Genomic DNA, 8647 nt, shown 5'->3' with positions numbered 1-8647 from the left:
TTCAGAGAACTCCCCTCCACTCTCAGGAATAGTATCGTCAAAGACCACTCGTTCCCTTTCGTGGGGAAAGCGGTATTGAAGGGAATGCAATGCTACTCCAACTACTATGTAATTTCCAGAGAGTCTTTTATATGTAGGGCATTTGTACAGACTTCAGTCTTTTTTGATGCAGATGGCACTGTTGCATTTTTACGGATTCAACCGAAAACTGACCGAATGACGTTTCTGATAAAACAAAAAAGGCAGAGACAACCTATGTTTTTGGATTTGTTTCCTGGAAGTTGGCCATATTTTCCGACATGCGTTATTTGTGGACTGGAATCAAAGCCAAAAAGAGGCGATTTTACAGCTGTTGGACACAAAAAGGGGAGGACGAAATGTGGAGGATGATAACGAGAGTTACATACATGCCGGTTTGTCTGAAGAGGACAAGACACGGCTATCATAAGGTCATAAGGAATTATGGTTAAGGTTATCGCAAAGAAAATCAGACAGATTATGCAGTAAACAGGAGCTGGCATTCCTCCGCAATGGCCTGCTGCCAGTGCACCATTCAGAAAAGACCACCTGAAAAGATCCTGCCACTGATGGCCAGGACAGCCGCAAGCAGGCGCCAACTCCCATCTTGGCAAAGGACGGCATCTGAGGAAAAGAGAAAGAGGAGACCCCCCACAGATCTGTGAGAGAGGCTGAGATGGTAACACAAACCGTGGGGAGTACCCAAGCATGTGTCAGGTTGGCATCAATGTGAGAATGTCTTGGCAAGCGCTCCGTTCTCTCCCCTCCCACCCTAGCTCACACACAAACACACTGTTGCCCTGCTTGGAACACATGGTACATCAGCAGCGGCATCTGGCCACGCTGACTCCTGGCAGCTGCGCTTCGTCTTCGCCAGTTGGGAGTCTTGGCACTGCCACTTCATCAACTACCTGTGGCTCCTCCTGGGTAAGAAGGCGAGCAATGAATTATTCCGAGGCTGCAGCTGCAAACTTGACTTTCATCCAAGAGATTCACTGTAAACATATGACTGCCTCACAGAGCACACGCCACCCACATACTAATGCACGGCTGACAACACTGCTTGCGTTCTGCGCACAGGGACTCGAGTGTTCTCATGTGATGGCATGGTTCAAGTGGGGTGAAAGATCAAGGCTGCTGTGATGATTCTCTACATGTTGAATACAGCAATGAAAGTTCTTTTACTTTCAAACATGGAGAAGCATGGACAACTGGAAGCTTTTGGCTTACAAAGGCCATTTTACAGCTTCAGACTAACAAAAGAACAGTAAACAAAAGGCCTATATATATATAAGTGACCATAACACAACACTCAGAAAGCCATCGCATTTTGAGCCACTGCTTCTTCATCTGGAATCACCTGCCTTCCTCTTTGGGAAAGATCCTCTAGGATAACACTGAAAGGAATTTCTACTGCATTTTCCATAATGAACCAATTCATGGGTGACCTTTCAACTCTACAATTATTGTGTCACATACGATTTCTAAATGAGGTTTTGACAACGAAGGCCATTTTGCTGAAGTGCTTTAAGTGTATTTCAGTAGTGGATTGCTGCTTTCTGAAGATGACCTGCCCACTGGATGGAGAGTTTCTGGTGGACACTCTGTTGAGAGCTGTATTCAGTGATTTTAAGTAATAGCAATTTGCTGTAAAAAAGCTAGAAAGTATCACACTAATGTTTCCATGTTTAAACTTTGGTCAAAGAAAATACATGATGATTCCATCTTATCACGGATATGCATTTAACACCAGCTCTTCTCTCCATCTGTCCAGAAACACTTTTGGGTTGTCCTGCACTCGTGATTGATTTTTCTTGTAGAGAAGCCTTTACATGGAACACTCTCAGGGCAAAAACCCAAAGCTTTCAATTTATCACATATGTCAGCTCTTCTTCTGTTTGAGATTGATAGCAGCGCTACATAAAAATTACAGCGTGTTTATTTTATTGAGCACTGTTAAGTTTTGAATGACAACATAGGTGCTGACTACTGAAAAAAACAGAAAGCCAAAATAAACATTAGGAATTCTTCACATCCCCTTGCTTTCTGTCTGAGTTCATGGTCTGCTCTCAGCTACTCAAGAACTGCATGACCTAATTTGAATTTAAAACTTGCATTTTTTTCCAAGAGAGATGTTGTTGGCAAGCTGTTAAAATCTGTCCAAATTTGAATACTCACTTGTACACGGACACACACACACATTCTCACTTTTTTTCTGTGGGTGTTAGTCATCTGACAGTGACCCAGTGGGAGTTTTTTTTCCTCCATCTGTGTCAGTCTGACCCATTTTAGCCCTCGGCCATGTCCAACTGTTCCATGTCCCAAACATATGTAGGGTGGCAGGGGGATAAGCAAGCCATCGTCGTGCGGGACCTGCAGACACACACTGCAGATATGACACTGGACCCTGCCTCCAGTCTGTCTGCTACCCACTGCTTCTTCTCCTACTCTAAGTCAAGCACTGCTGCTTGTGTAATACATTTTATTACTTGATAAAAATGTGTAAAGATTGGATGATTATTTATTCCTGTTCATGCACTGTGGGACAATATGTGCTTGCCCTCACTTCCTCTCCCTTCTGATTTTCAGTTGTCACCATGAGTCTGCATCTCATTCATTGCTTAACCTCTCCTACTGAGTATGTATTTCCTTTATTTCTCTCGGCCAGCTCTTGAATGGGCACTTGTCATGGTGGACAGAGTGGGTACACTATCTGTGCAGATCATCACCCTAGCCAGTAAGGGCAGAACAGGCCAACCAGAAGAGGGATGGGGACCTTTTATTTCTTTTTTTTTGTAAGTGGTCCATGTTGGCAGATGAGATGGTTTCATTGCACAGATCCCAGGGCCCACTGGGGACTGAGGGGTGTGAGGCACATATGGGCAAACAGGCTGCTGATGAGCTGCTTATATGAGCCTCTCATCATGGCCTTAGAGAGAGATGTCTCCACCAGAGGATTTGAATATGTGCTGTGGATCTACATTGTTTGGGTTGGCACCAGATCATGAATTCATCCTACTTAGTGAGCAGTTAGCCTTTTTTTTCAACAAAATAGCCAAATCCAAATGGAGCAAACCAATTGTAATTTACACATTCTCTAAATAACTGAGGCAGATTGCGGTCAAATGGAAAGAATAAAGTTGATTTAACTGAAGTCTTAAGGTAACTCACCCTAAATAAATTATATAAAACTTCCTGACCTGCTGGCAGTTTTTTGATGGCTTTCCACTAATGCCTTATTGATTTGCTTCTTTCCCTTTTAACTCCTATATATGAAAATGGAAACTTATTCTGCAAGACATGCGTTCCAGCACCCCCCCCCCCCCCCCAACTATTTGTTCTGAACATAATAAACTCAGCAACAAATCTTCAACCATCCATGTCTCTTTTTTTAAATAGACGAATTATGGATACAAATAGAGTTCACATCAGTATATGGTGGTTTACATCCCCAGTGTTTGTCATGTTGGATATCTGACTGTACAGGAACATTTTTTCCCATACATCCTCTATGTACAATTTCCTTCCATTTATTTCTCTTACTTGTCAGCCATCTGTCTTGCTCCATGTTATACAAACAAGCATATAGTATATGGAGCCACCTAACTCACCCTTAAACACACACACACACACACACACACACACACTCAGGCTGCCAGGCTGCTTGGGTGGTGCGTTGTTCTCTGGGAGACAGTGCCATATGCTGTCTAGCCTCTCAGGGAGGCCAGAGCCTGCCGCTGTGCTGTTGTCCTGACTCTAAGGGAAAACCACTACAGTACAACACCTAGCACACAGCTAGTCCTGGAACTCAACCTATTTATGTGCTTGTTATAATATATATATATATATATATATTTAACTTGAATATAATATAAATATATCTATATAATATATACCACTATATTTAACTTGTTTATGTCACCACTGTCCATTAATGTTTGTCCTGGTAAATAAAGTGGAGGTTTAAACATGTTCAGATTGTATCCAGGGTAGATGTGAGGATGTTTAATTTTTTATTCATTTAATCTATACTTACACAAATCAAATGTGCGTGTGTGTATATGTGTGCACTATGCTCCCTGTCTTGCTGCTTGATAGAAAGTGCTATCAGCAGTTCAATGTAAACACTTCTGTGAACTGTAAGGAGAGGTTGAGATTGCTCGTAGACAATGACTAACCTTGCAGTGAAAGGATGTGTGAATGCCTCTGCACATCAGCAGAGGAAAGGTCTTCAAAGTTCATTGTAAATATGTGTGCTTTCTTCTCTTTTTGAAAGAAGATGCATGAAAAAAGTGAAGAGAAAAATCATAGCAGAGAGCAGAGTGAGAAAAGCGTGTTTGGATACCTTTGGTCAACAGTGCCTAGCGGTGATGGCTGTGTTTGTTGAAAAGGGGATGAAGGGAAAGAGTGGGTGTGTTTGTGCATTGACTTGAGGGGTAAGGGGACGCGTGTTCAGAATTTATCTTAACTGTGTGTTCATTACTACTTTGCATTTCAGGCAGAGAGCTTGGGTGCTCCACTAAATCGCAGGAAGGATTGTTAGACACGCGTGTTATTAATTTTTTCAGGGTCCCTGTGGCGTCTGTATGAATCTTAATGCTGCTGACTGGGCTGCAGCTCTATCGACTTTCTTTAAAATATGAAGAAGCTTTGCTGGAAGCGCCTGGGGTCATTAGCTGAAGAGTAGGCGCAAATCCCTCACCGAGCCTGCTGCGGCTTCGCCATGTTAAATGTGCTCTTATAATATTCATAATCATACCCCTGCCTGCACACACACACACACACACTAAGATACACACACGTATGCACACAGACAATGCACCAGGGACATAAGGGGATCAATATTAAAATGTATTCCTGTTTTGGTGTGCGGTTAATTAGCTGCGGTTCTTTTAAACCATGAAGTTTGAGAAGAGATTAACAGTATCTTTTTGTACACAGGATAATATTTACTTCTGCTTCATCCATGCAGGCATATGTCAAATGCATATCAGAAGCAGATCATGTGTTGACAGAAAAAAAAACACTAAATAATGAGCGTCCTTGTATTTCTTCAAACAAAATATTTATGTCGTTTAGTGATTAGTGAAATATGTAGTGGCCTCTGTTTCATTACGCCTTCTTCTACGCTGCTATAATTAGCGTATTTTTGTGTTGCTATAATTCAGTGTGGATTTGCATTGAATTTGCATAAAATGTTTACAAACTGCCATTTGATCTTCCGTAATTAAACGGTGAACTTGTGCATTTCCAGCTTGTCTACAATGTTGTTTATTGCATTTATTATTTACATAGCAGTATATTAAAATATAAGTTTAGGAAAGATAGATTTTTATATGGTTTATTTACCTCTGTGTGTAAGCTACAGAAGTCTAGCTGGTACAAAACCTTTCTACAGTAAAAATGCTGTCACTTTAATGAGATACTCAATTACAAAAATTTGATGTTCAAAAGTAATCACTACAATAAGCTCTGTTAAAATCTATATTAAAAACAGACTGCCCTACAGGGGTTTAAGGCAGCAGCCATACATTTCTGTTGAGTCTTTCTCCTTTCTGTCATCTCTCTGCTGGAGGCTCTCTAATGAAGTCATAGAGCACTGAATAAAGAAAATATTTTACATGTCATATTCTTGAAAGGTACAACACTTTAAATTGTTTAAACATATTTGCTGGGAACAAATTAAACTCACTTTGCTGTCTGACAACTCATCATGGACAATGTCTGGTAGTAAAATTACAGTTCAAAGTCTCTCTTAATTACCACAACTAGACTTAACACCTTAAAATGGAAAACTGCCTTAGTGTCATGCACAGTGTCTCCATGATAATTTGTACAGTAACAAGATCTTATCTGAACCTGTCATTAGCTGAACATGACCTGTGTGGCACACGCTATTTTTACCCTCTGTGTAATTTGAACAGGGTTTAAGTTACGGCTCATCAAAGGCCTCCAACATGTCTGAGACAGGTGCTGCAATGGAGACCAGGCCAAAACAGTCATGTTGCTACAGAAAGGGACAGCTTGCCTAATTGATGCCTGTTTGTGTGGCACGCTGCTGGACAATGGCTCAGGACTGGCAGATGTATCGGGGGGGGGGGGGGGGGTACACACAAAGCCACAGAGAACAATACTGCAGGAACAATGAGAGGCAAGTGTGTGTGTGTGGGATATTAAGGGGGGGGGGTTCATTTGTCTATAAGTTACTCACACCTGTATTCAGCAGTGAAGTTATCAATGTTTAAAAAAAAGAATATTTACCTTCTGTTGCTATGTTTTCATTAAAAAAAAAGCACTTCCTGGTGGTATTAGATCCAGCATCTCCTCGACGAGCTGCACCATGCTGCTTACACATTAAAGCATTAATATTTAACAATGTGGAAGGAACCAGTCTCTTGAATGAGTCCTTCTAATGCATTAGTTTAATTTGCGGCTTCCTCTCATTTCTTCAAATAAAGTTTGAATGCAAGAGTTTTTAATGGATTATTTATACATTGTGGTTCTGCTACTTTTTTCTAAAGTAGCTTGATTTTTTTTTCCACATCACATGAAATTGCTCCAGCTCATTGGTGTGATTGTGTACACCAAATTGAGTCTACTCAATGGTGCAAGTCTGATAGTAAAATGTAGGAAAAAATCATTCCGTCCTCACCAGGAAAATGTAACATGAGCTTGATATTTCCGTCCTTGAAAATGAAACGTGTGTGTGTACTTCTCTGGCTGCATCTTGATGTGTTGGCAGAGACCGTTACCCTGTTTTGTTAATATAAATGTAATATAATGTTTTATGTCGTGCAGAAACAGAAACGTAACCATGTGTCATATCTGGTTAGTGAATTATGGACGAAATGTGACGTTTTTTCATGAGTATGTGTATGAGTATTGTGGCCCATTTTGAAATTGTCTGATGATGTAATGAATCAGGCCCAAAGTGTTTCAGGACTAGGCAAAGTGATTCCTCAGTCACTTGGAGGCACAGGCATGTTCCTGGGAGCTCTGTGCCAATGTACTATGCTGATCATGTCATGTGATTCTGACGAGGCTTTCTGGACAAGGGGGTCATGTTTAAATTACTTCTTCACTGTGTTGTGTAAAGGAGCACCCTTTCCCAGTGTCCTTGTAGGGTGATAAAATGAACACAGGCACCATAAATGTTCTGCATAGTCCCAGTAAGAGTTGGACTAATGAGAGCTGTATAACTCATCTCTCTCTCTTCACAGATACAGTAAAAGAACAAGATGAATTAAAGAAAGACGGAAAGAACATTTTACTTTCGCTAAGGAACGTCTTAATCAAGGTCTTACTCATGCACCCCCCCCAACCCCAACCCCCAGCAGTACATATTGATCTGTGTGTAGCTTAATGTTGGTCTTTATGGCCAGATTGCGGTCAGACAAGCCAGTAGGAAAACTACTTACACTAGCCCACTGTTATAACAGAATCAATCCATTAGGTGAATATTGAAACTGTGGTCACTCTCCACACTGCACAGCGATTATATATATGGCTGTAAATTGAATTATTCAATATGCAATTCAGTTATGAGCAGCATGTAAAAAAACCAGATAGAGATGAATGTTTTCCTCAGGCCACAATGCATTACATCTATACATTAAATTGAAAATGGGAGCCAGGGCATTAGGATATGAGACATAATTACGGGGCGCTCAGAAACAGTAGGGCATGAAAATAACATTTGTGTGTGTGTGTGTGTGAGAGAGAGAGAGAGAAAGGGAGAGAGAGAGAGCGAGTGTGTGTGTGGGAAAGTGAGTGCTGTTTGGCTTGGCCCCCTGTCCTCTCTTCCAAAGGACTGTGAAATCAGAAATTAAACGCTTCGCCATCGTGAAGAAATTCAGCCTGATACATCTTCCTCTCTTGTAATTGTTTGTTTATTGGACCTTGTTCAAAAGCAATATTGTGAAGGTCTGGGAGCCAGCTTGTGTAGTGGAGGAAGGCTAGGTCACACCATGTCAATTAGTAGCTATGAGTGGAAAGACAGCACTAACATAAAGAGATGTAAAGAATATCAATAAGGCAGAGAAATAAATCTTATCTATCATCCACATAAACATCTTCCTATTTGTAAGATATTGATCATAATTTGTAAGCCCGCTGTGAGGGGCCACATGGTGGTGACCTGACCAGCAATAACAAGCTGCAGAGGTGGTGGCAGCACAGACCACAGTGATACTAACTGACTACAGGGGTCATGACCCGAGTGACCCTTTAACCTTTTACTTCAGCGATCCTTTGTCCACTTTGATTCGAGTTCATTTGCTCTTCCTTGCTATGTTTTTGTTCAGAGTGCTGCACAATATGGGGAGGGGGGCAGAAACATGGTCGGGCATAAGGAATAAGTTACAACAACAGTTATAACAACAGAGAGAGGATACATTAAAGACAAGAGCAAAGAGATACAACAATAAAATAATATTAAGAAAACAAGGTAAAGGCATAGATAGATAGATAGATAGATAGATAGATAGATAGATAGATAGATAGATAGATAGATAGATAGATAGATAGATAGATAGATAGATAGATAGATAGATAGATTAGTGACAGCTGCGGGGCCTGAGAGCAGGTGTGGAGGGATAGAGAAGACTAATTTAGCCATACACTTGTGGTG

Source organism: Parambassis ranga, chromosome 3 (genome assembly GCF_900634625.1).
Source record: "Parambassis ranga chromosome 3, fParRan2.1, whole genome shotgun sequence".
Classification (NCBI taxonomy): domain Eukaryota; kingdom Metazoa; phylum Chordata; class Actinopteri; family Ambassidae; genus Parambassis; species Parambassis ranga.
Note: the sequence above shows the minus strand (reverse complement) of the source record.